This window comes from Falco punctatus (genome assembly GCF_963210335.1).
Source record: "Falco punctatus genome assembly, chromosome: 7".
Classification (NCBI taxonomy): Eukaryota; Metazoa; Chordata; class Aves; order Falconiformes; family Falconidae; genus Falco; species Falco punctatus.
In genome coordinates, this window is record NC_137587.1 from 66,459,102 (window position 1) to 66,472,639 (window position 13,538).

Here is a 13,538-nt window from a genome sequence, read left to right on the forward strand (position 1 = left end):
TAGTAACTGTTGAGAACCAATATTTAGAAGTAGTAATTTATCTTTGTGTTTATAGAAACCACAATTAAATATTTTTAAAATCTCCAGAAAATTATAATTAGGGATCTGTAGCCAAATTTTTGGACGGGGAGGAAAAAAAATATGTAAAAAGGCTTTTAACGTCTAGGGATTTGTGTTGTTTGTTTCTGTTGACTAATATATACAGTAAACTGCCTGAGTCCTGAAGTGACTCATGGGCTGTGCAGATGGTGAGCTTTCCTCCGGGCTCGCTGAGTTAATTGAGTAGGAAGAGATGCTGCGTAACCGCCTCCTCCGGTCCCATGTCCTTGTCCCCTGCTGCAAAACAAGAGGGTGTGTGAAAACCCCTCCTGGAGACCCAGCTGCAGGAATATTGGGTTTTCCAGGCAATTACATTGTTGGGAAGCTTGTGCTCTGACCCGATGTGAATGAAACGAGATTACTTGGGGTCTTCTGGAGGCTGCCAAGGTGAAAGCCAAGTGGAGGATGCAGGCGCGTGGGAGCAGAGCAGCTCCTGGAGGGCAGCGTGGCTTCCTTAGCGTCAAGTTTCTGAGGGCTGGTTCCTACCTGGGAGGGGTCTTGATGCGAGCAGTGCTCTGTCTTCCTTTCTCACTGCCGTAGCTAAGCGTTTGCCGCTTTCATGAAGATTTTGAGGGGAAAAAAGTAAAAATAATTAAAAAAAAGAAACCCAGACACCACACACACACACACACACACACACACACACACAAAAACCTAACCAAGAAAACTACCCATGCACAAAAAAAACCCAAACCCAACCTACAACCAAAACCCCCTTACCCTGGGTGACCCCCTTTGTTGCCTGCCCCTGCTGCTCTCGCTGTGTGCGTGGACCATGTCCAGGGAAGGGCAATGGAGCTGGGAAGGGGCTGGAGCACGAGGCTGATGGGAAGCAGCTGGGGGCACCTGGGGGGTTTAGGAGGCTCCAGGGAGACCTTCTCGCTCCCTACAACTACCAAAAAGGAGGGTGTAGGCAGGTGGGGGTCGATCTCTTCTCCCAGGTAACAGGCAACAGGAGAGGATACTGCCACAAGGGGAGGTTTAGACTGGATATTAGGAAAAACTTTTTCACCAGAAGGGTGGTCGAGCACTGGAACAGGCTGCCCAGGGACGTGGTGGAGTCGTCATCCCTGGGGGCATTTAAGAGACATGTAGAAGTGGCATTTGGGGACATGGTTTAGTGGTGGGCTTGGCAGTGCTGGGTTAAACAGTTGGACTTGATGATCTTAAAGGTCGTTTCCAACCTAAATGACTCTGTGATTCTTGTGCGCAAGAGAAGGGGAGCTGTGCTTTGTCTCAGTAATGAACTCTGACTGTCCAGGAAAGCATTTATTTTTGCAAAATTAAAAAAAGGGTGGGGGAGAGGGGGAGTCAATGGGTCTGTTTATAGCTATATAAAAAAGGCAGAAAAGTTAATGCTAGCATATGTTGCTTCATGTTCCCAGAGCAAAAACATTTGCAGGATAGTAGTCCAGAGCGCAGGTGGTAAGCGATCAGTACCTTTATTTATTTATTTTTAAGGGATGGCAGGACAGCTCACGCAAGGGAGGAGGTGAATGTATACAGCCCCTATCGACACGTTATATTAATGCGTGGATACTGTAGGCATTGCATTGCATAGACTTTATGGGTCTGTACCCAAGTACGAGGAGCTCTAAAGCTACATCATCCATTTAGCAAGTCTAAGTTCTCCTCTGCTTGTCCTTCTACCTGCTACGGGCATCAACAGGCTGGGCTGGGGAGTGTGCCCAGCCAGCCCCCCGTGCAGAGGTCCTCCCAGGAGCCTGGGACAGGGTTTCTCCATCTGCCCTCCCCCTACCACAAGGTTTTGTTCAGCAAAAGGTGTGTCCCCCCAGCGTGGTGGCTTGGTGCTAAAGGAATGTGAGAACAGGGGGTGCAGTGGGGCAGTCGGTGGAGGACTGTGGGGGGGGCCCTCTCTGAGTCACGGTCACGGCCGTGTCTGCGTGGCCGTGGAGGGTGGGTGCTGTGATGGGCAGGGCAACAAAGGGGCAGTAGCCCTTGGGACTGCTGGGTTTGGTTTAGGAGATCCTGGCTAAATGGCACAAATACACCACTTCTGCGTCACAGCTCCTGGTCTATAAAATGCTGAAGACGCTTTCTTTTTTCCCCTTGTTGATGCAGGTTTTCGGGGCGAGGGACTGACACCCGGCACGAGCTTTTAAACCATGTAGCCCAAAAGGTACAGGCTCTAGTAGGTCACTAACCACGTGCTACCATGATGATGGCACCCAGACATGACACCTCTCTTTACAGATCTGCACAGACTGTATATTTTTCTTCAGGGATACACATTCCTAGAGATAAATCTCTTTCCTTAATCTCAAATATTTGGTTGGCGATTACTTGTGTATCTTGCAGATTTCACTGGAAGCGTCCTTTGGTGGTTTTGTGACAGAAGATGAACTTTTTCTCTTTTCTGTTGCTGTAAGTGATCAAATAGAGACAAAACCCCATTTCCTGCCTTGCTGTGTCTTCTGAGGGGGAGGTGGGGGGATGCTGGTGAGAGATCATCCCCCTTCAGAGGATGGTGACCTGGACTGTGAGGCCACCATCCAAACACAGGTAACTGGCCAGATAACTGGCAAGGCTCCAGGACCTCATATATCCTCCCTGCCTTCAGGATCCAGGTGTTGCAAGTTACGGATCTGATTCTCCTGACATCAAGTAGGGTTTCCTCAATTTGTAAGACCAACAGAAGGGTTGACCACAAAGATCCAGGGCTTAGAGGTGTTGTGATTATTTGATTTGCAGGGCATGTAGCACTGATGTTATCTTCCATGGTGAGGGAAGGTCCTAAGTGCTTGTTGTATCAGGCCCATAGTTTGCTTTCCCATTCAGACCAGGGCCAGGTACTCCAGTATAAGTTGGGAACTTTGGAACTGGGACTCATAGGCTCTCTGCTTCCCATCCCCCCCATAAGACTGTCCAGGAGATGGTCTGGTGCGACAGCAGGCAGGACTCAGATTGGTGTGACAGGCTGGGCTCTGCTGGGACCCTGCCTGTTTTCCCTGGGACTGTTGTCCATATTGACATTTTCATGGAGCACTTTGATCACTGACAAATTGTTTTCTGCCAGAAATGTTCCACCAGAGAGTTTGCAAACCGACCTTAAGAGTAGGTTAACTAATAATTAATGATGCTTTTTCTACATGCATTCCCACAGGACCCATTGCTGGTGGCTTGATTGAAAACATGAATGAGTTAAGCTTTACTCCATCTCTGCAAGTCAGAGAAATATGTCATTATTTTTTCTCGATAACACAAGCAGTCGTTCAGCGTGCTAGACTGGATGCAGCACAGCGCGAGTCAGGAGTTTTGCCGATTTTCCCGTTAACAGAGCTGAACCTTATCCCGGTGTAAATAGCAGGACCCTCCTGTGCCAGGTACGAGGTCAGCCCCCATCCACCCCACGTCATGTCGCACCCGTGAAGAGGCCACCTGAAGACCAGCTGAGCCAGTCTGTCTTGGACTGGGTGTAGTAAAGAGGGTTGGGGAAAACCACGCCAAAATTTGAAGGCTTTCCTGATGTCTTTATTAGCAAGGTCTGTTTTAAAATCGAGTGAGCTCTGGCTGGGGTCTCTATCTGTTCCAGCTGTAGCGTTATGGCACGAGGACAGAGGCACTCTCCTGAGTGTGAAATACTGCGAGGAGTGAGTTCATTTTGAACACGAGGGTGGCCTGGCAGCGGGCAATACCATGGAGAGAAGCAGTTAGACCAGGAAGGAGTCTGAGCATTTCAAGTTCTCTGGTTTTGAGAGCATTTCCTAGGTTTTTTAATTCATTGGTTTGCTTGTTTTTGTAACGGGAACGATGGTGGTTACCTCACCGCTCCGGGCTTGCGCTGGCGGAGGGCGCTGGGGGAAGATCAGTCATTGCTGTTGTTGAGGCTTCACCGATAACCTCTGCCTGGGGCTGGATGAAGCTGCAAACGCTGAACGCTGCCTGGTCTTCTGCGATGGGAAAGCGCTTTTTTTTCCCCTCTCTGGTTTATGTATTTTCTTAATGCGTGTTGATGCTGTGTGTTATTAAAATCGATTACCTCCTTCACTTATTTCCTTTCTTCTGGACTCAATTACTTTCCATCTCTCTTTTTTCTTTTTTGCAAAGTGGGTTGAAGCTGATACGGAAGAAATAATATCCAATCTCTATTTCTTAAGGTACAGGACCAGTCTGTCAGGCTGTTGGCACAAAACAACAATTGTTTTATTGTCGGGGTAAGTAAATAAGAACAAGAAGTCTTAAGTATTGGCATATGTTGATACTTGGCCAAAAAGGTCTCTAAACAATACATTTTCTATTCATTCCAGAAACCTCATACTCCGTTATTTTTCATTTAATGCTGTTGGCAAATACCCATGTCACCATCTAATTTTGACTGTAGTTCAACTTTTTTAGTGCAAAGCTAATCCTCATTATAGTTGTAAACATGTGTTTCATTTGGCCTCGTGCTCATGTGCTAAAGTGACAAAAGCAATCTAGGGTTTCTATCAGAAATGGAGATGTATAGGTAAGCATTTTGTTCGGTCTACTTCATCTTTTATACAGTGAAAATCAGCCCAGTTGCTTAATAGGGAAGAATGTTTTTATAAGCCTCTCTGTGCTCTCGTGCTTGGCCTGTTTCCTGCTCTGCATCTTTTTTTGGAAAGATGGGACACACCAAGGAGGAAAAGAACAAGTGAAACTGCGAACGATCATGAGAGCCATTAGGGTCTTGTGTGGCGGCTCTGTGTGTGTCTTCTACATCTTCATGTGCTCTTCAGGCACCAACTATTTTTTTTTACTTTTTATTTCAATATGCCTCAGTTTTCATGGAGATGTAAAAGTTCAGTCCTTAATGAGGCTTTACTCAAAGTGAATCTTCTTTAAAATGAGACTTCATGTAAGGGATCACAAAGCAGCATCCCTGAAGTTACAATTCACTTTCAGGCAATTTTATTTTGCACGTTTTATAGTTTTTAAAGGCAAAATTCAGCCTGACTTCCCTGCCTCTAGTGGAGCAAGTGACAAACTGTTTATCAAAATAATCAGATTCCCAGAAGCCTGGCGGTGACTACACCTGAGGTTTAAGTGTTGTCAACAGTCACCAAACTCCTTAAACGCAGCACCGCAAAAAAAAACCCAAAGCCCTGAGCCTTCCGAGGACAACAAGACACCGCTTCTCTGAGTCAAGTGGGACCAGACCTGGTGACTATGGTTTCTTTCATAAGGACGGGATGGGATAGAATACAATAGCACAGAATAAGATCTTTCCAGTTGGAAGGGACCCCCAACAATCATCTAATCCAACTGCATCAATGTCCAACAACAAAAATTATCCCATTGCAGTGAAGCTCCTGACTGAAGTATAGATTCCTGTTGGCTCTTTTGCGAATTACTGCTAAGTTACGATGTCACCTAGGAATAGGTCAGAGGGAGAAGGCCGGAGGCACATGGTGAAGGAGGAGCTTTGTTCCTGGCTGTGGTCTGCAGTGTGATGGGGGTCAGCACTGGTGGTTGCAAACTATTGCCATCCTGCAGTGGGGATGGTGAAATAGGAAGTCTCCTGAGAAATTCCCCAGCAGACACAGTCCATCTGCTTGGACTGGGGTGGGTACCACAACTTCAGCAGCTGGCAACTTGGTCAAGTTTGCCTGCGCCAAAAGAAAAACAGTTTGCCGCAAAACATTCCTCTATGTTCAAATACACGCTTTGGCCACAAACATTTCTCTGTGTTTGCATATACCACTGAGTCGCAAATTGTCTTCTTGTATTTAAATAGGTCCCAAATTCAATCCATACATTTCCAGTCATTATCACCCCATTATCCTTTCTCTTTCTTGCTATTTTTCTCACCAAGCAGTGGTAAACCCCAGGCCCTTTCTCAAACATGTGGTTGATATAAGAGGAAAGTCCTTTTCAAATATTAGAATGGTTTTAAATACTGTTTTATAGCAATCGTGGTCATCTGCAAGAAATCAGTTTTCAAAGAAGTGTTTGATGGACTGACAACCACTTGAGCCTGGGATGAAATTCAATGGTCCAGTACAAACTGGGTTAGGACTCACTGTTCCGGAGAGCACCGGAGTTTAGATGAGACTAATGGAGCTGAATTTTGAAACTACCCATTTGCCTTTTGAAATTTGTTGGGATCCAGGCTGGCAACAGCAAAATAACATTTTACACCATGAAGTGGTCACCCTGATTTGACAACGATGGAAAACTGCGGCTGTCCAATAGCTGTTGGAGCGCCTGAAGCATCCATCCTACGGCACTTGTCACCACATTTAGCACAACCGTGTTGGTAACCAGGGCAAAGAACTGGACGAGTCTTGTGGTGACCGAGGCTGGAGGAGACCTGGTTTGTGTCAGGTAGGCTTGAAGGTGCAGCACACGGAGATTTCACCCTGATGGTGCCATGGGAGAAGTTCAGGGCTCTGACATCTCTGATGTCTGCAGCAGACACGTGACCGTGAAACCGGATCCTAGAGGAAAAAAATCTCTTTTCTGCCTTTTAGCAGTTCCCTAGAACCCTCATCATTTAGGTGAGGGGTTTTGGGGGACATCGCTCTTGAGCCTAGGTGCCTGCTCTGTGAGGATCAGAGCTAGCTGAGACCTTAAGAGTACGGAGGAAGGTGGCATGCTGTGCACAGAGGGCAGTGGTAAGGAGAAATGAGAAATGTGTCGGACAAGTCACCCCATCTTTCACTGGCCCAAGGGACAAATGCAGTCATGACCTCCCATCCTCTCGATTAAAGCTCTAAAGTTTTTACTGCTTCCACCCAGTATATCTATTTTTGTTATATAGCTTCCCCTAACAACATTTATCACCCTCCAATGCACGCAGGTTTGTTTCCTACATGCTTCAATTTATGCTTTTTGCCATTAACTGCATGTTGTTTTGTCTGTCGATTTAGAGGACTTTCAATGTGAAGTTTCAGTGTGTTAATATGGAAGAAACTCAAAAAAAACTCTTTCTTGGCTAGAATTCATCGGGTTCTCAGCAGAATGGTTGTGTTTCGAGTTGCTATATTCACTGTGCTGCATGGCTGATGTACCCACGGGATGAGCTACCTGCTGAATTTTCCGTCGTTTATATGGGTTTTACTGGACATCCAGGTTCAGAAGCAGCAATGACTTGGGGTTGCTTTGGTTTTTCTAGTTTTCTTTTTTATTTGTTTGGGTGCTGGAAAGGAGCAGTCAAGGCTTTAGTGATCAGGAGCCGACACCGGTGCTGCTTTAAAAATCATTCATGCTTTTCAGGTGCCCAGCTTCCAAACTACTTAGGGCACAAGGGGAAATGTAAACATTGTTCTGTTATTCAACCTACTACACAAGAGCATTGAGCCTGACAAGGCTGCAGGTACCCCCGTGTCCCGTCCTTACCTAGATCAGACGCTGATATCCCTCCCCAGTGACACACAATCTGGCAGGCTGCTTTTCACTGTAACAATTGGCCACTGTAAATGTTGGTTATGCTTCTTCATGCCTGCCCTGCCAGAGCTACTTCCAGGAGCTTTTCGCTGCATTTCTCAGGATTCAAGCTTGTAGCAGATCTTTCTTAAATGCCGTTTGAGGGCATGTTGCATTTAATTGATCTGTATAAGGAGGGAGGTGATTTTAGATATTCTCGTGAACCTCATATCAAAAGGCTATCCAGACTTTTTTTTTTTCTCTCTCTCTAAGATATACGTGGTATTAAAAATTGTGAGACTTCTTGGTAGAGCAAAGGTCATGATGGATGAAGCTGTTTGTAGAGCCCAAAGCTGGCTGCAGAGCGTGAGATGGATTTCAGGTTGTGCTGTTAATAGGCTTTACGCTGGACACGGGGCAGGTAACGAGGCTAACGAAGCTGAAAGTGCTTGTCGCAGAAACGAACACAGGGAGGGCCTCAGCAGGAGAGAGGGGTGATGAGCTCAAAGGTCGTTATCGAGAGCAAAACTTGGTGTCTTTGCTGGTGCACTGGTCTTGGAGGGAAAGCAGAGGAGGAGCCATCCCCTCTGGCCCACCACTGGTACACCCTGCTCTGCCTTTGATGAACATGATCCATATTTATACCCAGGCCAGCAGAGATCGCAGGGCCAGGTCTGGCAAATACTAACGGTCTGACTTTGCAACAGCGTAAGAGCTTTCAAAATGCTAATTTAAAGTATAAGACATATATAAGAATTATAAGCAGTAATAAATGTGTTCCAACCCAGGCAGGAGAGAATTACTTCTTCTGATCAGCTGGCAGAGCTGGATTTAGAACAGGACTCTGGGCTTTGGTGTAGTTTGAATTAAGCTGGATTTCTGCATTTTATTATTTTTATAGTCTCTTCCCGTCCGACAGAGATCTCTATTTCTTTGCTAACGTAAAGCGTATGACTCTGTGTTGCGTACACTGTGCATAGCTCAGGCAAGAAGGTGGCAGCAGCCCACTCCTCTGCCAGGGAATCATTGTGCGTGATGGTTCAAGGCTCCCCAGGCTGGTGGATGCTCCCAGGATGGTCCTCCCCAGCATGCCGGCATCCGAGGGGAGACAGCCTCTTCCCAAAAACCTACCCTCTCTTGCTGTGCTGAGAGACCTTCTCTGCTGGCCCTGAAAGCAGTAGGGAAGTGCTCCCATCTAGAGCAGTTTGCTTCTCTTTGCTTACCTTTGGCCTCTGGGTCAGGAAACCTTAATAATTTCCTTTTTATTAATTTAATCCATAGTTCCTAGTAATTACCATAAATTAAGCCTGCTGGGGGGGAAAACACAGCCAATAAAGTACAGAAACTGCTAGCTTTATTTGGTAACGTCAGTACCTGGAGGATTGTTTCCTGTAGGTCAGTCCCTTGGTTGCTGTGATTAACTTCGGATCAGACCAGACCAAAAGGCAGAGAGTTTCCCATCCACCTTTTAAACGAGGCTCAGCCGTGCCAGGAATTCTGCTAATGCACAGGGTCCTATTAAACGCTTAACCTTGGTGTGAAGTGAACTTATTCCTGCCCCCGTGCAGGTACCGAATGTTTCCTGAGGACTGTTTCTGTCTGGTTGGAGTGGACTCGTCTGGAGGCACCGGTTTGTTCTTCTCAATGGCGTTCACCCCGGTAAGCTGACAGCAGCGGGCATGGTTCTCCTTTTAACCCCCTGGAGCTCAGCATATGGATGCAAATCGTGCGTTATCTCCCGAGAACAACAAAAAATAATAACCTGGATATGCAGCGGGAAAATACATAGTGGTGTTTTGCAAAGACCCTTCTTTGGTCCTCCTTAGCAGCACCTTTGGAAATGGGGCACTTGGAGCGTGATGAAGAAAGTGGGAATTATAACAAGCCCTTGGGATGAGAGGCTGACTCCGGGAGCCCGCGGAGGCCCCACTAGTAAAGGGTTGCTGGTTTCCTTTTCTAACTGGGCTGAAGCCAGGCATTCCTGAGTGGCACCGGTCCTCCCAGCGCTGGAAAGGAAACGTTCCCGTTTGTTAGCTGTGGAAGTGCACGCCTAAGCCAAAGGTTACCAGGCTGAGGTGATATTTTTGCATTCCTACAATGTCTTAGCTTTTTTAAATTAAATTCTTGCAACATGAGGATTTAATCCCTTCTGGTATATACGGCGTGTGTGTGTGTGTATGTGTATGCATGCATATATATATATATATAATTTTTTTTTCCTACAAGAATTTCATCAGGCAAGTTATTTGTGTTTTTGAAAATTGGCTCAGATACAGGGTCAGTAACTTTCCACCCAGAGCCCATGGAAAGGTTTGGGGTTTGAGGCTGAATAGAGGGTCAAGTTTTAGGGCTGTGCTTGAGTCGAAACTGGATCTGGGGTTGAGAGCCACGAGGGATGAAATCTGTTGAATTGTTCTTGATTTTTATTTTTTTTTTATTAAAAATAATGGAAATAAGCAGTTTTCCTGTGCCCAATTCTTTTAAAAGCAGAGTTCTACCACATCGAAAATGGTACTAAGAAAATTAGTGGTTTCCAATATGGAATTGAGTTTGAAACCCAATCCCAGAAGGGTAAGTTTGGAGTCATAGACTGAAAATTAAGCTCCAGCAAAACAAAAAGCATTTTGATTATAGTACTGTGATGGGAGGCGGGGGGAAGAACACAAACTGTACCCTCTTCCTGCTGGTGCGGAGTTAGAAATTGCTTCGGACCAGCTGGATGCCCCCGCCGGGGCTGTGAGGTGGTGGCTGCAGGCGAAGCCTCTGTGTCCTGGGCTCCAGCCGCAGGCATTCCAGCCCGGGGGGCTTACATGAACTCCAAGCTTTGGCTTCAGAGCACAGGCTTTTTCTGTGGTTGCCTTGAGCTTGCACGCTCTCTGTCCTGCTTCTGTCGCCGGGAGATGAAGGTAGCGTTTCTGTCTTGGTAGGGGAGAAAAGAAAAAGAAGTTAATAACTCCAGCTGGGATCGAGTGTATTTTCCCTTCTGCTGAGCTGCCTTGGCAGTCTTCAGATGATCAGGCTGTTCTAAACCCATCTGCACCAATGCCCTAGGGAAAATACCTGCAGCCTGTTCCTGTTAAGCCAAGGATCCCGCAGCTCTGGCCGTGCAAAGGGGACAGCACTGCAGCTGGATCCGCACCGTAGCATAAACATGAACCAGACCCACAGCACCGGGAAATAAGTGCCCGATTGCTCTAAGCCAGGGTCAAGTTTTTAAGCATTGACTTTCTACTGAGGTGCCCTCAAAAATCTGTCTCTGTTGCGCTGGGGAACCACAGTATTTCGTTTCTGTGAAGGCTTTTCTCCACCAAAGCATGTAGCTTGAGCTCAAATCTGTGTTAATGCCAGAGGAAGTGCCCACGCGTGTATCGCTAAAAAGACCTGGACAATGCAGGTTTGGCTGTATCCTGGCTGAAGGTGTCTTGGAGTGAAGATGCTTGGCTGAAATGAGGGTCATGGTGCTCCAGGAGCTGGTTCTCTTCTGGTGGCTGTGCAGCTGGGGACGTCCCACTGTGTGGGCTGGCCAGCTTGGGTTTGCTCAGTGATGGGAAGGGGTGTCTGGAGCTCTTCCCTCTCCTTGGCTCAACTGAGCCTTTGTGATGGGAGAAAATGCAGGGTTTTGCTCAATGAAGGTACCTCTTTTTTGTCACCACTTCTTTTTTTGGAAGAAAAATGGTTCCTTCTGGTCTTGACGTCTGCTGCTATTTAAAAGAACATCTTCATCACCATCACCAATCCATTCCTCCTGGAGTCTCAAGGTATGTAAAGCGTTTTTATTCCCAAATTTCTGATTGAAAATGGGTATTCCATGACTGTGTCCCTTGAAATGCCGTGTCGGTGGTGGGAAGCTTATTAATTAACAGTTCTGCAAGCCAGAAGCTGGCAATGCCCTGGGGGAGGGCGGCGGAAGGTTCTAGGCAGCATTGAGCCCCCCAGGGCAGGTGGGTGGTGGCCACCTGTGGGCATCCTGCAAGAGGAATCTGCCCTGCTTGCAGCTCTCCCATTGTGCTGGTATTTGCATTCTCTGGAGAATCTCTTGTGACCTCCAGCGGTTTTTCTTTGGGCTCTGTTAAACAACCAAGTCAGAAGAGGAATTTCCCAGGTTAGCCCCCTCTGTGACTTGTCATTCCCTCGTCATTGTGTGCCCACGTGCACTTCCCTACGGTCCTGCAACCAAGAGAGCAATGGGAAGGTGCTCCTGGAAGCTTCTCCGAGGGTCCAAGCCATGGAAAAAGCTCATAAAACATCTCCTTGAAGCCTGACTCTTGTGAGAGGCTGTGCGTAACCTCCATCCTCACCCTCCACCAAACAGCTTGTATGGGGGGAAGGCTACAGCTACAGAAACACCATGAGCACCCCCGAGCTTGTAGGGAGCAGGCAGCTCCTCTAAAATCTTGCTCTGTATTTAGATTTTGCAGGTTTAATGGTGACGGTAATTATTTCTTCTAATTGCAAGCCACTGCAAACAAAGCAGCACTCTGAAGCCAATAAAAGGAGACTGCTGCCTGCGCAATTAGCCTGTTGTTCTGACGTCCTCCTCGAAAGATACCTTGCATTAATTAAAAGTTGAGCTGCTCAGCTTAGTGCCAGGAGAGCTGCCCCTGCCTTCCTCCACCCTCCCGCCCTGCCCTGGGCGTGCAGCCACATGCACGCGCAGAGCAAATGCAACGACTTTGCTGATCGCCCAGTGCTTGCGCCCGGAGCTGGCCAGTTCTGTCCCAGTGTTCTGGCACAGGGACCTGCACCTTCAGGGATATTCGGTTCCTTGCGCTTTCCGCATCTAAAACGTTTGTCTCGTGCTTTGCCATCCTGAGGAAGCAAATTGCTTCGATAGGCATCAGGAAGGGTTCAAAGCCGAGGGCTAGGGATGGCAGCACTCTGGTGCTGTGCGTTTGTTTTCCTCTGCAGGCTCCCAGCAAATAACCTTTCAGTTGCCAGGGCAATAAAAAATGTCAGGGGTGATTAAAGATGTGGCAGGTGGTGCATGTATCTCCATGCAGTGAACTCCCTCAGATTTTCCTCGGTCCCACTGGGACAGACTCTCCGAATACTCATTATTGGTCTCCAGTGCTCCCCACAGTTGCTGCCTGAGCAAGCTGAGGTTGTTCAGCACCCAGCAGGATTTGGTCCAAATTCAGCACATCTCCCCGAGCTTCTCATATTCATTTCAATCTGAACTGTGTCTGTCCCTGCAGTGCTGGGTGTCCTGCCTGCGGGCTGAGCCGGGGAGCCTGTGGTCCTTACGCAGTGCCTCATATATTTGTTACATCTGGTATGTTTTCTATGCAAAACGTTTTTTTAAGAAATAAGGTGTTGTTTTTTTTTAAACAGACTAAACTTTTACTGGGGCATCTGGGTTTGCAAATATTTGAAAAAGTTGATTTTTTTTTTTTTTTTTTTTTAATTCTGGGCAGTAAAAATAACCCAGCTTCTTGCCCACTGAAGTCCAAGAACTATTGAAAAAATGATAAAGCAGATCATTGGGAGGTGGGGGCAGGGTGTATATAACTATTTTAATGGTACTGGATGAACAGAAGACACTTTTCTCATTAGAACTGGTTCAGCATCCTAAATTCTAGTTACTGATTTCTTGGCTGATGTAGACCTATGCGATTTATTAAGAATTTCTCACGAAGTTTCAAGAAACCTTTGGAAGTGTGAAGCAGAAGAAGAGGAGCTTTTGTTTTCATTCTGAGATATTAATATTCTTGCTGAAGATAAGAATTTGCTATTTTTAACCAGGAGACTTTAACCAGCCTCCCTCAGGACGCAGGTAGCTGAAGTCAGGCGCTGCAGAGAGCAGCTTGAAGGTTCCCCGGGAGAACTGGAGGGATCTGAGGGGATTTAACGTGGCCACTGCAGCTGCTTCAAGCTTTTGCCAGGTATTGCCGCCTGGGAACGGCTGTAAGGTCACAGGAGCTGGCCTATTTGTGTGTGACTTTCTGACCTATTGAACTGTGATCTGATTTTTTAATATTTTTTTTTCTCGTGCCTGTTACACTCAGATATAGTTTTGGCAGAAGCTGAAAGAAACCCCCTGGGGTAGAGGGCGGAATCGGACCTGCATCTCTTGCATCCCAGCTGAGTGC

General features: G+C 46.9%; 1 long non-coding RNA gene across 9 annotated transcripts in view; it reads left to right on the forward strand.

Annotated features, from left to right (window-relative positions):
- LOC308067803 overlaps positions 1-12,842 on the forward strand; it is a 50,625-nt gene extending 37,783 nt beyond the window's left edge. The window contains exons 2-4 of one of the 9 annotated variants that reach the window (XR_013929736.1): positions 2,182-2,251; positions 2,419-2,484; positions 3,224-12,842. This is a non-coding gene — a long non-coding RNA (uncharacterized lncRNA). Of the gene's footprint in view, positions 1-1,484 lie in introns of all 9 variants that reach the window. The other 8 variants (XR_013929738.1, XR_013929731.1, XR_013929732.1 and 5 more) reach the window with 8 other exon arrangements.
- The last annotated feature ends 696 nt before the right edge of the window (positions 12,843-13,538 follow it).